This window comes from Lepeophtheirus salmonis, chromosome 12 (assembly GCF_016086655.4).
Source record: "Lepeophtheirus salmonis chromosome 12, UVic_Lsal_1.4, whole genome shotgun sequence".
In the NCBI taxonomy this organism is placed as follows: domain Eukaryota; kingdom Metazoa; phylum Arthropoda; class Copepoda; order Siphonostomatoida; family Caligidae; genus Lepeophtheirus; species Lepeophtheirus salmonis.
The window spans coordinates 3,511,218-3,531,577 of record NC_052142.2 but is presented as its reverse complement, the minus strand read 5'-3'; the positions used below and the strand labels follow the sequence as shown (position 1 = coordinate 3,531,577).

Sequence of the window (20,360 nt, the reverse complement as noted above, 5' to 3'; positions counted from 1 at the left end):
ATTTTACGATTTATATTGAATTGTTGTTTAATTTATATTTTCATGCATGGTTTGAGATGTTTAATGGTCGTCTTTTAATAATTTTATACAACTTTCTATACGTCGTCTTTTCTTCCTCAATTCATGATTATGAGATTATCAGAAACATATCTCTCTGTTGTATCTTCTGAATTGTAAGAAACTGGTTCTACAGACATGGTAGCTGTTTCCCCAGAAATGACTTTATCCTCTTTGACTTCCTTTCTCTGGCAAAGGTCAATCTCAAACCAAAGATCGGCACTCCTGAATCGATTGTTCACCCACTAAGGGACTGTCAACGTCTTCTCCACATTTTCAGTAGGTCCAAATTGATTAGTCAATTTAGATTCCAACATTTCTTTTTCAGCAACACTAGACACTAATAGAGTAATTTATCTTACAGAGCGTAAAAAATTTCCGCCATTTGTTAGGCTTAGTGTTGCTGAATTGACAACGATGTCCTGGTTTTTATGAACTGAAATAATCCTTGGTAACTTCAATGAATTTTTCTCTAATGATTCAGTGTTTAGGATTACTGTATTACCCTCTTTCATTGAGTTGGTATAAGACTTTAACCATTCTCCGTTAATACTTAATTCATTTAAATGTTCTGGTCTTCATATCGTCCAAAAACTTTTCAAGAATGTCTTGCTTGACAACTACATTTTCCGTTGGATAAAGTGGACAAGATTGATTCATTTGGAGTGTTTATTACACTTTTTATTACATTAAGAATACCTGGACAAGATCTGATAGATGAATCTTGAACATTGTCTAGGATTTTTACTAATCGTCGTTTTTTCAGATTTTGCAGTGTCCTTTACCTCTCTCAAGATTGAGAAGGGAGTCTGTAAAGAATACCCTATCTTTACTTGTGACAATTTCCTTTTAATTTTCTTGGAAATAAAGTCCAACTCTGATTGCCATAAGAAGGCAAGTAGTTCTGCTCCTGCAATCGTTACTGTATCCTCAATATGTGCTCCTTTACGTAGATTTTTGGGCATTATTGAGGTTTTGGAGAATGCTAGCTGTGATATGAGCATATTATGTCCTGTTTTTGAGACTATATAAGCTGCAACTCCCATACCTTTTTTTACTTGCGTGGCCAAAGATAGCAAGGAGTTCAAACGGACACCCAGTACATCTTGGAAACGAGAGTTCCTTTAGTTTGGGAATTTGAATTATGTCATCTTTAAAAATTTCTAAAGTATCTTTAGCAATAGGATCGGAGATGAATTTACCAGTATCATCGTTTATTTTTTTGATTAATAGGTTCTCATCATTGAACCATCCGTCTTTTTTTTTATAGCAATATCAAAAAGAAAAAGTTTCGTGGGCCACTCTTTATTTCTGAAATGACAGTTTAATCTATTTTTTTATTGGCAATCTTCTATTGTTGTTGTTGGAAATATAAAAGATTCCCATTTCTAAAGAAGAATCCCATGATATTCTATTCTTTACAATAATAACATGATAAGCAGCTGATGTTTTAAATTTTTAATCAATAGTAGCATATGTTTCGCTCCCACCCTTTCTCCTACTGGCTTGATGCCCAGCCCTAATTATAATATAGCACCTGTATAATATATATATACGTATTATTATGAATTTTTTTTTAAATGTGTTATAAAATTCAACGAACATAGCATGATATATGCAATAAAAAAATTTTTTGATCAAAAGTTCATCTTTTATTTTTGTCAAAAAATTGCCAAATCGAAAATTGCAAGCAAACTAGTTTGCGCTAATTTCTCAAAAAAGATGTGAATAGCATTTATTGCCATTGTAAAGAAAACAAAAACATACCAATATTTGTTTCGTATTTGCAAAAATAAAAATATATTGAGAATAATGTCGTCAAAAATAACATCGATAAATGTTTCATTTTTGAAAATATTGGAAAAAATTATCAAATAAAATGTTCCAGAAATGGAAAGTTAAAATAATTAATAATATGTTTCAAATTATTGTTTGTAGCATTTCTTCTTAAAAATGGACAATTGACGTTTGATGTAAAACAAAAAGGAAATAATTAAAAAAATATTCAGAAAATGACAGATAATTCAGTTAAATATTAATTTTTTTGTCTTGAATTTAAGTACAAATCACAAATTGAGTCTCACAATAGAAACATTCACTCCAGTGATACATTTTACTAGTACCTTGCGGAATACCTCTTAACAAAGTGTGACTTTAAATACGTTCTTCTTGGGCAAGTACAGAGCGATTTTATTGAAAAAAGGTTTAGTTAGTACCGTCAGCTCTTTGCAGCAGCCAACTATTATGTTTCTGTAAGACAAGTATTTGATGCTGAGAAGAAAATAAGAATCTTTCACATGCAAAATTTGATGTCTTAATATACGATAAATACAGGGCATTCATTCAGCTAGTATTAAAGTCCAACATTACCAAGATATTTACCCGTTCAAATCAAAGGTAGAAAAAAGTGATGTAGAGCTTGTTTTTGTGATTTCTGGATATATTGCCAGGTCACAAATATCAATGCTCAAATGCAGATATTGTACTTGGCCTCCTGGTATCTTCAAAAGATATCCCTTCAGTTACTTTCACTGAATCTGGTAACAGCAGTTACAAAGTCGAACTTCTGGAGCAAATAAATAGAGGAGGTCTCTACTCTCCTACGGACTCCTGTTTTTCTCTAGTTATTAAAATGCACATTGTGTAATGAAAAAGGAAAAATCAAAATAGCTGTTTTTCCAATGCCAACATTTAGGAAGACGATTCTCTGTTATTTGTTCAGAAAAAATTTACGATTTTGATAATTACTTAGATCATAATTGTCCATCTAATCATTCCTTTAAAAGCTTATTTAATCACTGTTCCGTTCAATTACAAAATATTATGCCTAAAAATTATTCAAGAAAACTTAATGATGATATCAATATGAAAAGGTCTGCTGTAAACTCAAAAAAAGGTTTTTGAAAAACTAGAAAAATTATAAAATTATCTTCTAATCAATAAAATTTATACTAATATAAAATGCTTAATTATTTATTTTAATTTGTGATATTCTACAGAGGGAACGAAACAAATAATATTCATGTTAAATTACACAGAAGGTAAATTTTACTCATATATAAATTATTGTTAACTTCTGAAAAAATAAAAAAAATGTTACACCCAACCTGCAACGGGGAAAAAAGCGTATTTCTTCCATGTGACTAGAATTCCGAAAAAATTTTAAAGTTATATACAGAAAATCACTTATGACCCATTATTAAGGGTGATAATTTTGGTAAGAATACAAAAGCGTGCGAGGAGAAAAGAAGAATTACTTATGGCATCATTGATTAAATAATATACATCTTCTTCTATCAATCATGAACGTTATCATTCCCGCCTTTATTAATCAATATTAATATAATAATATTAGGTGGGGATAGTCGATAGAGAGCTGAATAAAATGCCTAAAATAACGTCGCCTTCTGTCTGGATTTCTGAAAACGGAGGCCTTGGAATTTGGAAAATACTTACCGGATGAGAAACAGATGGTTTGTCGGATTTGTCGATATAAATGTGCCTTTAGTCCCCTGTCTAGAATTACACGCCACTCATTATCCTCATCTCATAACTAGAGTATGGATATTCATCTATAAAATCAATTTAACGATGAATACATCAAGTCAGACTTTAACTCTGATTTCACAAGGATGCTTATTGCATGTAATATAACCTTATCCATTGCTAATCATCTACGTTCAAAAAATTTATGGAGAAATACAAGGGTAAACATATCCCTTCCCGAGGAACCATCACTAAATTAATGGAGGATGTTGGTACTGATGTCATATATAGAAATACATATAAAAATGTTTTGAGTCATCCACACCAAATGATGATCAAGTTATCAGTAAAAAGTATTTACGAATATCGAAATGGAACTCTGAATTTTGTACTATCTCACAGTAAGTATTCAATTTTTTTAAAATCTAACCATAAAATATGATTCTATTTTAGCTAAACATATCAAGAATTATGATACACAACTCAGTAAAGGGCAAAAACAACTGCTTAAATGGTCACAACAACGGGGTAGTAGCTTTGGATGGTTTGCAACTAGTTTGTCTGAGACTACTTACTTCGCTTTAAGACTTGGGTATGATAATTAGGTTTTCCAATATTACATAGTCTATAAATATTACTTTTTTATCACTTAAGGCTTAGCTATGGTTGATGGGCTCCAAGAAATGGTGTTCAGAAAACTCATAAAAGGCAAAAACAACTGTTTAAATGGTCACAACAACGAGGGTAGTTACATTGGGTGTTGCATTATAATTAACAATTGTGTATATCCTTCATGATAATAGTATGTTGTTATATAAGCATACCTAAATAACGGGGGGAAATATTTTTTGATGCTCTTAATAAGGAGTAATATCGCCGGACATTACTACATAATTAGCTTTTGCTCTAAATCTTTAAGATGAATTTATTTCTAACATTTTTTTATTAATATATTTATTGTCTAATTTTATGATTTTGACATTTACTTTATTATGAATAATTAGTTAGATCTCATCGGTAGAGATATATCTATCCTGTGCACAATTGTATATAGCAACTTCCACATGAAGAAGAGGGGTGATTATCTTTTTGATTAAACTCTACGTCTCGCTTGTGTATTGCAACCTAAAGTTATGACATATTTAACTGAATTCCGATGTTAGAACAAGAAAAAATTATCTGGATCAATCTATTATTTCAATATTCTTTATTTATAATTTATTATTATTAATAGTTATATGATTTTAATTGTTTAATTTTGTATATTTAACTTAAATGTTTAATGGTTTATTTTTAGTATGTAGATTATATTTCATTAAAGCCTTCTTTATTAAACTTTGAGCTTCAAATATATTTCAAATACTCTACTTTGTCGTTTCATTAGCTATTATTCTGAGAATAAGGTTCATAATGAATTACAATTTCATGGAGTGTGACGTTTTCAAATCTACTATAACGGATAAAAACGTCGAAGTCAATTATACGTAGTATATCTTCATTAAACATTTTGCTAATAAATACATTTGTTATACCCTCAAAAATCATAATAAAGCAGGCAGATGATAATCACATCAGTATTTTAAACAATGATACCATATGTCTTTTTTCCCCCTCCTCCTCGCACGCGTTTTTCTCTCAATATTATCAACTATACCCATTATACTAAAAGAAGTTATTAATATTGAATATTCCAAAATGATTCAATAAATTATTAGCGACAAATGTAAATATGTATACAAAATATAACGAGATATTTTTATACATAAATAAGTATATTAATTATAAGTAGAAATAAAATCCGTTTTATCCAGTCATACTTCTAATTCTATGTAGAATCATAATTTTTCGTCATGTAAATCATTTTTAAAGCTAAGAAAGAAAAGTACATTAATGTGTTGAGTATTTAAAAGGACTTATAATTATCTAAAATAAATTACACATCAGCATGTTCGAATCTAGGAAAAATATCCATACAAATACCCGAAGAAACGGAAGATACACAAACTAATTGCGCACCATTTGAAGCTAAGTCTCACTTTCAGACAAATTAAGGCAGGAATTTCTGTAGTTTTATAACACCTTATCTCTAAGATTATGAATATTTAGTAATATACTAATCTTCAATTTTAAAAATTAGTTGTTTAATTAATTTAATGGATATTTGAATACACAAATAATAATTTATACAATTCTTTGCCCCCAAAAAAAACAAAAAAACTGACGTTACACAAACTACTTACACGCCAAATATGAATATCGGTACATACGAGTATAATATGAAAAATATATCTTAATATTTGATTTTTTATATTGATTGTACTATGTAGGTTTTATTGATGAAAACTTTGACGAAAATGTGTAAGAAATTCATTAATTGCTATAACGTAGGTCTTATATGTCATAAACAGATAACATTATTGCTCTAGATTTATTGATTACATTACTGATTTCATCCATACCATTATAACTGAATGGAATTGCATGGCTTAGTGATCGATCGTTTTTGATCACCAGAATTAAAATTAATCAATGTCTAGCGGTTTAAGTGGTTCCGGTTCTTGAACTATAACCGGAACTGAGACCACAAAATATTGCTTAAAGGTCTCTGTTCTTGTGCTTTTGTTCCTATACAGAATATGAAAAGAAAATACAACTTTTGTTTTTGTTTTTGTATATATATAAAGGATAGATTGTGTGTGTGTGGGGGGGGTTTGCTTTATACGTTCCCACACTATTGAACCTAAGAGGCTCAAATTTTACATAGGTCCCTCTTTTAAGCTAGGACAAGCTAAAACGGGGGTTTCGATTTTTGGGAGGTCAAGGAGACTAGATAGGGGTTGATTTATTTATGAATAAGTGATTGGCGTTTCGAATACGACTATACAAATAGCTACATTTTCTAAATTTATTCAAAATCAAAAAAAGTTTTGGTCAAAAAAAAAAAAAATCGATGAAAATTGCAATTTCATTCATTTCAGGTGCAAAAAAATAACTTCCAATGGAATTAGTCAATAAAATCAAGTTTGTAGAAATTTTTCTGTAGATTGGTTTGCATATAAATTTTTCAAAATAAAATTGATGTTTAATTGAAATATCTGTCACTTTCTGAATAATTTTTCACTTATTTTATTTTTTCTCTCCTTTTTCTTCCATTTTTTCATCAAACGTCAATTTTCAGTTTATAAGAAGAAATGCCACAAAACGATGTTTTTTGCACAAAAAAATGCCAACGCAACATTTACATCTAAGTATTTTCAATTTTCTGAACATTTTAATACATATTTGCGAAGATAAACTAGTTATAGAGTGTTAATTTTTCTACAACATTCTTCTTTCGATTGCTTTTTTACAATAACCTGCTCCAACGATAATGAAAATGCCAAAAATGTGGTTGAGACCTATGACTTCAATAACTATAATTGTTCGGTTCTCAGCCTTCTTAAAATCTTCCAAATTTATTAAATAAGTACATACTAACAATGACACTACAAAGGAAATATCAATACTGTGTTCATTGATCGTATTTTCGTCTAACACAAGAAGATTATAATTTCCTCTTCCTTTCAGAGAGGTATACTTTTTTTAATTATTATTTGGCCCCGTAAATCTCAGTTTCCATGCCAACATAGATTTAATATCTTACAAAAGGATTTTTATTGATAAGCCAAGATGAACTTTTCCCTAATTACCTTTTTGAGCAAATATTTTCAAGATTTTAGAAAAGAATGACAAGGAAAAAAATAGGAAAAAGTCAAGGTAACTTGAAATACAAAGTAGGTCAATAAAATAAACCGAGCAAAGTTCCTTTTCAAATTGTTGTACCGTATAGACTGATGGTCAAACTAATTAGAAGGCTTGATTTGTGACGTTAGAGCAGGTATAAAAAGTTAAAATTTTAACCACGAAGCATTCGTATATATAGATCCGCAACCACCCATCCTTGCCCTTCCTACGAGTAAATATTTTTATGGTTTGGAGGATATCCAGTATATACCATTTTTGATCCTCTCTTCGACTTCCTGCTCAAGGGATCTCGCATTTCTGTGCCACACTCCAGGATCTCATCTTCTTTTATGGAAGGATCCTTCATTGTGCAAATGCCCATTCACATCAAGACTGATAACCTTTCAATCATTGTCTCTATGTTAAAGAATAGATACATTCCTCCATATTTTTTTACTTAATCGTCCTATACTTAAACAAGAAATAAGGATTTCCATGAAAATACAGAATAATCCACTAAAACTGCTACAGTTCTCATCCTCCATAAACAGCTCATTAATTGAAATTTTAGTCCATTTCTATATGATATATATGAACTTTGTCGTCAACAATTTTCTAAAGCCAACCTTTTAAATCCTAGGTGAAAAATATATATTCTTACATTCTGATGTCAAGAAACGAAAATTCACTGCATATTGCAAAATTATCTTATCTCCAGCAACAAATGCTACACGTTAGAGAATTCGGTTATAAATAGTGGATTATTATGTTAAACAACTCGGAAAAAGTAAAGGAGATAAATGTTCTTATTGATAACAATATTTAAAATATATTTGTGAATGTAATTTTTATTTTTTATTCTACTTATAGATTTCTTCATATATAATTCATTATTATTTTTTATCATTGCTTAAAATAATTAATTTTAGCATTGCTACATTACTATCAACATTTTTTATTAAAAGAATATACCTAATATTAAGACTATACTTACATTATACAATAAAAATGAAAAAATCATATAAAAAATAAGACAAACTTATATCTTAATTTTTCGCATACCTGAATATATAAGATAGGCCAGTAAAACATGTACTCAAACATGGATTTAGAAATACATCAATAATTTTATATTTTCCATAATACAGAAAAAAATAATGTTAACAAAACACGTAGAAAATGTTTTTGTGTAAATTTTAACTCAATATGGCAATTTTTCATTATCAATTACGGTCTTTACACATCCCCTGAAGCCCATGCAGGAGGTGATGACAAATTTATCTTACAACTTGCCCCATGCAACCACTATGGATGACTTCAGGGAGTCCACATTTGAGTTTGAAATCCTGTTGGTTCCCTTTTTCAAATTGTCCCATATAGAAAAGTCCAGTAGGGTCAAATCAAATTAAGAAGGGGCCAAATCTCTTTGTACCAGAATCGAGCCATATTATCTGGAAGTAACTTTTGGTTCTTGTCAGACGTGTAAGAAGCGGAAAGTCTTGAGTGCACAAGTAGTAACCCTACGGGTAGTTAGTTTTTAGCCATGCTAAGATAGTGTACCTCATCAACTTTTAATGGGCCTCCTGGCCGATTTTTTCTCCAGCCTTGAAAAAAAACGATGGCATATTCTTTCCACAACACCAAGGACCATTGTTTGGGCCGGATATTTTGTGGTCTAACCACCTTGGACCTATTCTTTTGTTTCCGCAAGCCAGCGGTCGTTCCAACAGTTGTAGAATTGATCAACTGAGAAAATCTTCCCTTTTCTTGCACAACATGTCATCTATCAGAAGGTGGTGTGGGGCCATTATGAAAGAAAATAGTCCCATGTTGTAATTTATAGTCCTCCCGATGGTCCTGGGAGCCACAGACAAGTCGTTGGTGAGGCGATTCGGATCCGCCTTTATTTTCTTCTCCAAACTTAACAGGAATTTTGAATCCCTCTTTATATTATGCCCTCCACTTCTCCACATCCTGAAGAGGTAATTTCATCTTTTTTTTTTTTTCATCTTGGCCAACTTAAAAAACACGTTCCTAGAACACTTAACAATGTCTGTAATATTCATCACATCAACTCCAGCATCTAGAAAATCTGAGATGCGCTGCCTTTTTGCTTGTTGCTCGCACATGATGATGAAATTACTAAATGATTGGTATAGTTTGTGTATGTAAAAAAGACGGCGCAGAAATAGAATATCAAAAAAATAATCACAAACTATTTTAATAATAATGAGAAAACATTAATTAATAGTCCACTTTTTGTTGTTCTACCTGTAATACAGTTTAATTTAAAGTATTTAATCTATGCATTTATAGAAAATGAAGGTGTCATATTTTTCTCGCTGTATAAAAATAGATTTAAGAAGGGTAGAAACTGTTTCTAACATTGAAATCAATTTCTACATACCAGTGAAACAACAAGTATTTATTCAGTGATTAAGAAGTGGTATGTGATAATATTTGACCTTAATTAGTGATTTCATAATAAAAGGCGCCTATTGAATGATCCTTTTATTGAAGGTTCTTCCTCTGCATCAGCGCGCTCTTCTTCTCCCTTGCTGAGGCTGTAAGTCAGACGAACGATCTACCAGTAAGATAATTTTTTTTTCTTAATTAATTTAATAACACTCGCTAATGTTATCTCTAAAAGAGAGAAAAATATCAAAGAAGCTGTGTAAAAAATTGATCTGAGCTCAAAATACAGGTGGGAAATGTTTGTCATTAGTCTAACCGAGTCCACAGCAATCATGCATTCAATAACGTAAATATGAAGCAATTGACATAATACAGAGCATCCTTCGCTTTGGCTTTACTAAAGATGAAATTGTAGGAGCTCAAGTTCGGTATGGCTACGGCTACTCATCTTTTTAGATGAAAGTCCCCATGAACATTGGCTCGAGATTGGAAAATATGAAAAAAACATACAAAACTGAAGTTATAGGACCTAAAGGAGAAATGGTGTCTATTGACATGAAAATCAAAAATATCGAGTATTTTGACTTAAAGGATAAGAAATAAATTTAAGTAACAGGAATCGACACTTTTAAGAGGGTGGGTGAAACTAAATTTTAGGAATGGATAAAAATTTTTGTTGAGATCTCTTACTTCTACCGCGAAACTACTACAGAAGACCTGGAAGTAGAAAGATGTTTTAAGAGCTATGGAGGAAATAAAATTATATATTTGAGGTGCTGGGCGAGTGGTCCAAAATCATCCAAATAATTACAGTCAAGGAGAATATTACAAATCTCGGTTTCTCCAAGTACAACAACAATGCCAAATGTGTTGATGGTAGACTATAGTACACGTACCCAAAACCATAACAAGTGAGTTATAGTATCTTTCAACAAATTTTTATGTTTACTTTTCTAGTATAATACAATTACATTGAAAAATTTTGCTACATTTGTACCAATGGTCTCACTGATATTTATCAAAAACATGAATATTTTAACTCTATATATTCCTTCCATCAAATTGGAAGTGATATTCCGTCTCCAACTTCATTAACTTGTAAAACAAATATAAATATACATTCGTTTGTCTATGTTTAATTCCATCAATATATTTATCTATTTAATAAATATAAATACATATTTAATGTCGACAGAGAGGGCTCTATAATTATTGATTTAACACTTATGTAATTATCTAGTTTGCTTAATTGTGGTGCTTATACTTGGAGAAAATTCTATACAAAGGTTTTTAGGCCTTCGAAAAATTTCAAGTGTCTTATATTACTCAATATATTAGGTTAATGCTTTTTGACAATCTAAAGCCAACTGTCTCATCTTTTTACACATTCTCGATCATAACGGAGTATAAACAAATGCTCTTTCCTGATATTATACTAATGCTTAATCGTTAATCCAATATCCTTGTCCAATATAAATAATCTTTCATTTCTAATGATATTATAATTGTCAGCTGATAATTAGCTAATTAGCACTTCTTCCAACCGATTTACATGAGAGCTTTCTTCTACGGAGTACATGATATTTTCTATTCATCATATTAGTCATCATCATACGATTATGAAAGATATAGTAATGGGAAAATAGATTTAAACAATTGAGAAACAAGTTTTAGAATAAACTCCCTGTTCAATGTTGAACCATATACTATTAGTAAAGTTGATAATATTGTAGAGAAAAACGCGTGCAAGGAGAAGGGGGGAAAAAATACATATGGTATTATTGTTTAAAATACTGATGTGATTATCATCTGCCTGCTTTATTATGATTTTTGAGGGTATAACGAAAGTATTTATTATCAAAATGCTTAATGAAGATATACTACGTATAATTGACTAAGACATTTTTTGACCGTTACAGTAGATTTGAAAACGTCACACTCTATGAAATTGTAATTTATTATGAACCTTATTCTCAGAATAATAGCTAATGAAACGACAAAGTAGAGTATTTCAAAATATATTTGAAGTTCCAGGTTTAAGAAAGAAGGCTTTACTTAAATATAATCTACTTAATAAGAAATATACCATCATACATTTATGTTAAATATACAAAATTAAACAATTGGAATCATATAACTAATAACAATAAATTATATATACAGAATATTGAAATTATAGATTGATCCAAATAATATTTTCTTGTTCTGACACTGGAATCCAGTTAAATATGTCATAACTTTAGGTTGCAAAACTCAAACCAGACGTGGAGTTTAATCAAAAAGATAATCACCCCTCTTCTTCATGTGGAAGTTGCTATATGCAATTGTGCACAGGATAGATATATCTCTACCGATGAGATCTAACTAATTAATAATAATAAAGTAAATGTCAAAATCTTAAAATTATACTAATCAAAAAATGTTAGAAATAAATCCATCTTAAAGATTAAGAGCAAAAGCTAATTATGTAGTAATGTCCGGCGATATTACTCCTTATTAAGAGCATGAAAAAAAGATATTTTTACCGTTATTTATGCTTATATAACAACATACTATTATCATGAAGGATTTCACAAATGCTAATTATAATGATACACCCAATGTAACTACCCCCGTTGTTGTGACCATTTAAGTAGTTGTTTTTGTCTTTTATGAGTTTTCTGGACCCCATTTCTTGGAGCCTATCAACCATAGCTAAGCCTTAAGTGATAAAAAAAAGTAATATTTATTGACTATGTAATATTGGGAAACCTAATTATCATACCCAAGTCTTTAAGTGAAGAAACTAGTCTCAGACAAACTAGTTGCGAACCATCCAAAGCTACTACCCCCGTTGTTGTGACCATTTAAGCAGTTGTTTTTACTATTTAATGAGTTGTGTATCATAATTCTTGATATGTTTAGCTAAAATAGAATCATATTTTAGGGTTAGATTTAAAAAAAAAGTTGAATACTTACTGTTAGATAGTACAAAATTCAGAGTTTCATTTCGAAATTTGTAAATATTTTATACTTTTTACTGATAACTTGATCGTCATTTGGTGTGGACGACTCAAAACATTTTTATATGTATTTCTATAAATGACATCAGTACCAACATCCTCCATTAATTTATTGATGGTTCCTCAGGAAGAGATAGGTTTACCCGTGTATTTCTCCATAAATTTTTTGAACATAGATGATTAGCAATGGATAAGGTTATATTACATGCAATAAGCATCTTTGTGAGATCAGAATTAAAGTCTGACTTGATGTATTCATCATTAACTTGATTTTTTTGATGAATATCCATTCTCAGATATGAGAATAATGAGTGGCGTGTAATTCTAGATAGGAGACCAAAAACACATTTATTTCGACAAATCCGACAAACTATCTGTTTCTCATCCGGTAAGTATTTTCCAAATTACTGGGCCTCCATTTTCAGAAATCCAGACAGAAGGCGACGTTATTTTAGGTATTTTATTCAGTTCTCTATCGACTATCACCATCTAATATTATATTAATATTGAATAATAAAGGCGGAAATGATAACGTTCTTGATTGATAGAAGAAGATGTATATTATTTAATCAATGATGCCATAAGTATTTCTTCTCTTCTCCTCGCACGCTTTTCTATTCTTACCAAAATTATTACCCTTAACTATTAGTTCAAGATATAAAGACAAGACTTATGTTTACTGAATTAAAAATTAAATTTGGGGTTTGCTGAAATTTGAGTGTTTTTTTCACAGTTGAGGTGCACTCCTATCGAAAAAGACCCTTTTCATTACAATCACCAAATTTAAAGAGACGCTTCCTATTAAATTAAGCAGAATCAATGGCTATAGTTAAATTGTTATTTAGTGGGATGCTTTCATGATAATAAATCCTTATTTGTGTATTTTAGTATAGAATAATTGAAATATATGCCCAATTGAAATTGCAGACCAATAAACACAGAATAGTATCCTAAGTTAACTCAATTTTAAGAGGGGGGGATATATTATTTTTGCATTGTCGTTAAACATTCATGGTGTTTCAGAATTATCATATTTTTATGACATCATTCCGGGCATTTTTGTATACAAACCAGCAATTTTCAGTTTTGCACTCAGTAGTCTATTTTTCTTTGTTATTATAAATCAGGTGAATATTACTATAATGTGAATATCCCTTGTTCTTTATTTCTTTTATTATATTTTACTGAAAATAGTTGTAACTATGTGTAAATATATTTTTACTAGTAATCTATTCTTACATAAGATTTAAAAAAATAGAATCTATTATAATAGTTTAATTGAAAAACAGTACCTATCAACAACTTATAGATTTATTGTGTGAAGTTAAAATATTAATAGAGCTCTTCAACTATCATTTTTGAAAATAGCATGTTAAAAGTTGAAAAGTAGGGATCATACTGATTTGAGAGGAAGAGAAAGTGTGTGTGAGGCTCCTAGAAAGCAAAAAAAAAAAAAAATAATAATTTGGCAAGAAGAAGAAAGAAAGAGCCAATGGAATATAAAAATTGTTGCTCTTTCTTATTCAATGTGTATAAAAATTCATCATAGAATTAACAAATATATTATTTTTAAAATAAGAAAAATATATCGTTATGGCTTGGGGATTCTGGACGACCTATAATGTACACGTGGAATCACGAAGATCACGCCAGTTTACAAATCCTGCCGTAATACGAGAGAGGTCTTGGGAAAGATTGGAAATGAGAACTTATGGAAAGATCGAACAAGCCTCTTCCGACAGAATCGCTTATGAAAGACATCTTCTTCTTGGAGATCGTGATTGGTCTGAAAAAACTGTGGCAGATAGAAATACTCTACCTCGAAAAAAGAATCCGTCTGATTTTGAAAAACTTCAACACCCTCACCTCCACCATTTAATATATCTACAATAGACAACAGCGTATTCAAGGGAGGAGAAGATTCTGAATCAAAGAAGAGTGAGGATTTATTTTGTCCAGCATGTCATCGTGAAAGCCGTGTTTCCTTCGGGTCTATCACATCTTCAAGAGAATCAAGCCATGGACGTACTAAGTCGGAAGATGATTCTATTATTGCCAGTGTTAACAACAATGCAAATAGTGAAGTAAAGTTGGATGAAATTGCGCAAGGACTACATTCTTCGTCTTTACCGACTCCTCCTCCGCCTCCCCCAATATTCACCCCCCATCCCATAAATGCATTTAACTTAAAAACAACAACTCTATCAACATTTAAGTCAAATCATCCAATAAATAAAAATGAATCTTACTCTTCCAAATCTAGGAATATAAATAGTGGGGTTGACTTTTTTTCTCAAGAAGACTTGGTGCACCGTAGCTCATCAAAAGAAGACATTATAAAAACATCTACCTCCACTAAAAGGATGCATCGTCGTCATCATAGAGCTTCCAAGGAATCAATTCGTTCTCGACAGGAAGATGACAATCGCCTAGGTGCTTCTAAAACACTTCTTCGTCCTAGAAGTGTTTCATTGGGTAATCGATTACTTGATACAAGCGAATATGAACGCCATAACACGATTGGACAGAAACAAAGAACCAAAGGAGCAACTGGTGAAGTTTACACTCAAGCAAATCAAAATCATATTGTCAGTGTAAGATCTTCTCACTCTCTAGTTGAAACATCCAGTCGTTCGGTTTCTTCAAGATCAGGAAAGTCTTCCTCATCTAGATCTCCGAGTAATGAAAAGCTGAAGGAATATCGTAGACCTGGTTGTGGCTCATCAAAATGTAAAAAATACACCGATAAAAATATTTAAAATTCAAATAAGGAGTACATTGAAAGTTTTATCGTATGTTCCGGATTATTAAGCGCATGTGTTATTGATGATATTAGGACGACAAATTGCTTTACAATTGTTTAACATGCATGGAATATTGCTTTAATTATTATCGATGATTTGGAGTCATTATTAGTGCAAGGTTATTTCCTTTGAAATTAATGCACTACGTATTTTATAAAATACTAAAACGAATCAATAATCTAAGATAGAGTCAAATTATGCTTAGTTTAAGAAATGCAAAAATACCACCTCAAAATTTTATGTATAACAATAATAAATATTTTTTTAAATTTCATTTCTGTACAAGTCAAAATATCACCCTGTCATTTAATATTGCTAAACAATGTATTATTATTTCATACAATTTTATGTATAAAGTTTATAACAAATAAAATTCTTAAATATCTTTACAATTAAATATTTTGTAACAATAGTAGCTTTCATGCAATTAATAGTTTGGTCAATTCTGTAAAAACATATTAGTGAAATAATAAATACACAAAATTGAACAAGATCACTACTCCAAACCAGAGTCTGTAAGCTTTTCATAAGAAACATTTAATTGAAAGTGTTACATTAATTTAGATTTGTATTATTACTCGACCATAACTTTTTAATTAGCATTTCGATGTTTATTAAATTCAACATAAATTTTAAGAATACCTATGTAAGAAATTAAATATTTACTTTATTTGTTGCGCTACCATTTTTATTACATAAATACTAGCCGACTACGCCATTTCTACATTCCTGGCAGTTTCTTACTTCGCTATGTCTTTTTTGAAGCTTTTGCCCTTATTCTTATTGAGTGATTTTCTATTTTCACAAAGAGCCACAGACTGCTTCGTTTGTATACAACTCAATCTATTAACGTTCATGAAGGAATAATTAATTTTTGAGAACAAATATTTGATAAATTAAGATAGATTTCAGTGGAGAAGGCAAAATTTCTACCACTGAAATTAAGCCAAAAATATAATTTATTATTAAACGCAGAATCCAAAACTAATTTCAGTTTTAATCTGGCACGTTAGATTTTTTTGAAAATCTGAGATTATAGTAATTTGGGACTATTATTATTCAGTCATTTTTCAACATTAAGACAATCACCAAATTGAAGTGTAAGAAATGAAAGTGATGTAAAAGTTTTTTTTATGATTATAAAAATGTTTTTATTGATTCTGTATTTTGTTCTGATCTCAACATATTTCTATTTGTAGGCTGAAAAATTGTGAAAAACAACACTTTTCTTTAGACCTTTATAACTTATTCATCCTTCATTGTGAAAAGGAATATCATAGCTTATATTTAAGGGTGATAATTTTGGTAAGAATAGAAAAGCGTGCGAGGAGAAAGGAATAAATACGCATGGCATCATTGATTAAATAATATACATCTTCTTCTATCAATCAAGAATGCTATCATTCCTGCCTTTATTATTCAATATTAATATAATATTGGATGCTGATAGTCGATAGAGAACTGAATAAAATGCCTAAAATAACGTTGCCTTCTGTCTGGATTTCTGAAAATGGAGGCCCAGGAATTTGGAAAATACTTACCGGATGAGATACAGATGACTTGTTGGATTTGTCGATATAAATGTGCCTTAGTCCCTTGTCTAGAATTACACGCCACTGCTTATCCTCATCTCATATCAAGAGTATGGATATTCATCTAAAAAATCAAGTTAATGATGAATATATCAAGTCAGACTTTCACTCTGATCTCACAAAGATGCTTATTGCATGTATATCCATTGCTAATCATCTATGTTCAAAACATTTATGAAGAAATACACGGGTAAACCTATCCCTTTCCGAGGAACCATCATTAAATTAATGGAGGATGTTGGTACTGATGTCATTTATAGAAATACATATAAAAATGTGTTCAGTCATCCACACCAAATGACGATCAAGTTATCAGTAAAAAGTATTTACTAATATCGAAATGGAAATCTGAATTTTGTACTATCTAACAGTAAGTATTCAATTTTTTTTTAAATGTAACCCTAAAATATGATTCTATTTTAGCTAAACATATCAAGAATTATGATACACAACTCAGTAAAGGGCAAAAACAACTGCTTAAATGGTCACAACAACGGGGGTAGTAGCTTTGGATGGTTTGCAACTAGTTTGTCTGAGACTACTTACTTCGCTTTAAGACTTGGGTATGATAATTAGGTTTTCCAATATTACATAGTCAATAAATAGTACTTTTTTATCACTAAAGGCTTAGCTATGGTTGATGGGCTCCAAGAAATGGTGTTCAAAAAACTCATAAAAGGCAAAAACAACATTTTAAATGGTCACAACAACGAGGGTAGTTACATTGGGTGTTGCATTATAATTAACAATTGTGTATATCCATCATGATAATAGTATGTTGTTATATAAGCATACCTAAATAACGGGGGAAAATCTTTTTTGATGCTCTTAATAGGGAGTAATATCGCCGGACATTACTACATAATTAGCTTTTGCTCTAAATCTTTACGATGCATTTATTTATAACATTTTTTTATTAGTATATTTATTGTCTAATTTTATGATTTTGACATTTACTTTATTATTAATAATTATTTAGATCTCATCCGTTGAGATATATCTATCCTGTGCACAATTGTATAAAGCAACTTCCACATGAAGAAGAGGGGTGATTATCTTTTGATTAAACTCCACGTCTCGCTTGTGTATTGCAACCTAAAGTTATGACATATTTAACTGAATTCCGATGTTAAAACAAGAAAAAATTATCTGGATCAATCTACAGTAGACTTAGTTAATGTCTACTATTCCTGAGTTGACTTTTGTAGGGTTTAAAGCTAATAATACTCAAGGTAGTATGAACTCGGAAAGGGTACTTCATAGGAGTTGGATTGATATAAATCAAGATAAGTATATACTGCTTGCTTGATTGCACTAGTGTCGCAAAAGATTACGTCAACTGAATTATGCCCCGCTGATTTGTTGTCCCTTTATATTAATAAGAAAGTCTACTAACAATGTTACTTTAGTTTCTATCACTTTAGTATTTGATCTTTTTTTAAGATGCTTGATGGCGAGGTTTTTAGGGTTAATATTTGTAGATTAGTACGCCGTCATACCCTTCTAAAACATTTTCTGTATCACCATTGATTATTTCTGGTCCTGGATCCTCTTAATAAAGCTATAAAATATAGTTTTTTACTCATTAACAATAATGAAGGATGTAAATATAAAACAGCAGTTTCTAACTTTGCATCGTTGAATTTATAGTCGTAATACTTCCAAAATATTTATTATCTGATTTGTAGACAGTTTATAATTAAGTATTTGAATAAATACATAGCAGGAGGTTCTTGCATTTTCAACTTGCAAGTTGTTTTAGTTACAATGTGAAAGTCTTCAGTGTTGAGACATTAAGTTATTACCCCCTAAAAATAATATAGTGTCAAAGTATTTGACTTTTTTGTTGCCCTTTTTCTGATCGGACTACGGCATTTTATTAATAACTTAGGTCATGAGAGACTCACTGTAAGTTATTACTCAATTAAAATTAACTTTTTTATGTTACTAATGACTTCTTCAGTAAAGTAATATTATTGTACTCTTAGTTACTAGATAAATTATTTTATTGCAGTACTATATTACTAACTCATGCGTTACTACATAATTATCATTTTGTGTCATAGCCTTCGAAAAATGAGCTACACAAAGCCGCCTCACATTTCTTGTAATGGGTGTGTATGATTGACTTGCATTAAAGACCATCACATCTTCCTCTCTTTTTAAGTGCTGTATTTTCTACAAAATGATCCATTCTATCTTAATAACTGTATCTACTGGTTAAAAATACCAGTGTAGGTTTTCACTCCCGTGTTTTAGGTTTTGGTCCCATATTGTTTGATCTTTTTACTGAACATTTTCAATGCGTCTTCTTCATTATTTAATTTTGAAGACTCAAATCTAAAAGCCATGTAAAAAGACCCCACCACCACTTTCCCCCTCTTATTCCAACACTGTATTTTTCATGTTTTGGTTCATTCTGTCGCCCATATTTTCATCATATAGCTGAGTTATTCTTGGAATAGGAACATCTTTTTTTTATATTCAGAGCTTTGCTGTATAAGGTAGTGCTTGATACTAAATTGTTAAAGCAACTGAGGCTACATTATTGTCCTTCCTTCGAGGAAATACTCGAGTTTCAGTCGCATAAAAAAATATTTGCATAGTTCTTTAAGTAATTGAAATCATGAAATTTCATATTGATATTCTTCATTATCATTTATAAGATCTCTCTTTCCTACGTGGATATTCTTAGACCATAATCACAGAGAGTCCAAGGAACGGATCCTCCAATCCTATCAAATTAAAAAAAGAAGCAGTCAAATGGGGAATACAATCCCTTATGAAACATATACAGAGTCGTCAATTGATAAAAGCTTATCCCGGATTCGAGATTCCCATCTCAAGAGTGATTTACCGTGACACTTTTTGAGTTCATTATCTTCTATTCGTCTTATGGCCCTTAAAATAGTAGAATAAATTGATTTTATATAATTTATTAATTCGAGAAGATTGGGGATGTAATCGTTAAATTTTTCATGTTTAAATAATATATTAATTAATTAACATGTCTTATGTATTGGTTGTAACTTACTAGACACTCTTGCACCATTATTGGTTTAGGATCGATAACGTAGATAATCCTACTTTGTACTCATCAAAATTAAAATTTGTGGAGGTCTACAGAATATAATTAACCAATAATTTTATTTCTAAGTCCTTGTTGGACTCGGAGTATAATTGGGGATCGACATCGGAGTTATTCCTGCCAATATACTTCTTTATTCCCTTCTTCCCCTCACCCCTGGTCACATCTGATTGTAGCTGATCTCCAAAACATT

General features: G+C 30.6%; 2 long non-coding RNA genes across 2 annotated transcripts; one reads left to right on the top strand and one right to left on the bottom strand.

Annotated features, from left to right (window-relative positions):
• The first annotated feature begins 3,251 nt into the window (after positions 1-3,251).
• Positions 3,252-4,786, top strand: LOC139906821 (uncharacterized). The gene is made up of 3 exons (XR_011782804.1): positions 3,252-3,944; positions 3,997-4,135; positions 4,198-4,786. It is a non-coding gene; the product is annotated as an uncharacterized lncRNA (long non-coding RNA).
• A 3,587-nt stretch (positions 4,787-8,373) lies between these two features.
• LOC139906823 (uncharacterized) lies at positions 8,374-12,632 on the bottom strand. The gene is made up of 2 exons (XR_011782807.1): positions 12,446-12,632; positions 8,374-12,381 (listed from the first exon to the last, which is right to left on the bottom strand). It is a non-coding gene; the product is annotated as an uncharacterized lncRNA (long non-coding RNA).
• Between the last annotated feature and the right edge of the window lie 7,728 nt (positions 12,633-20,360).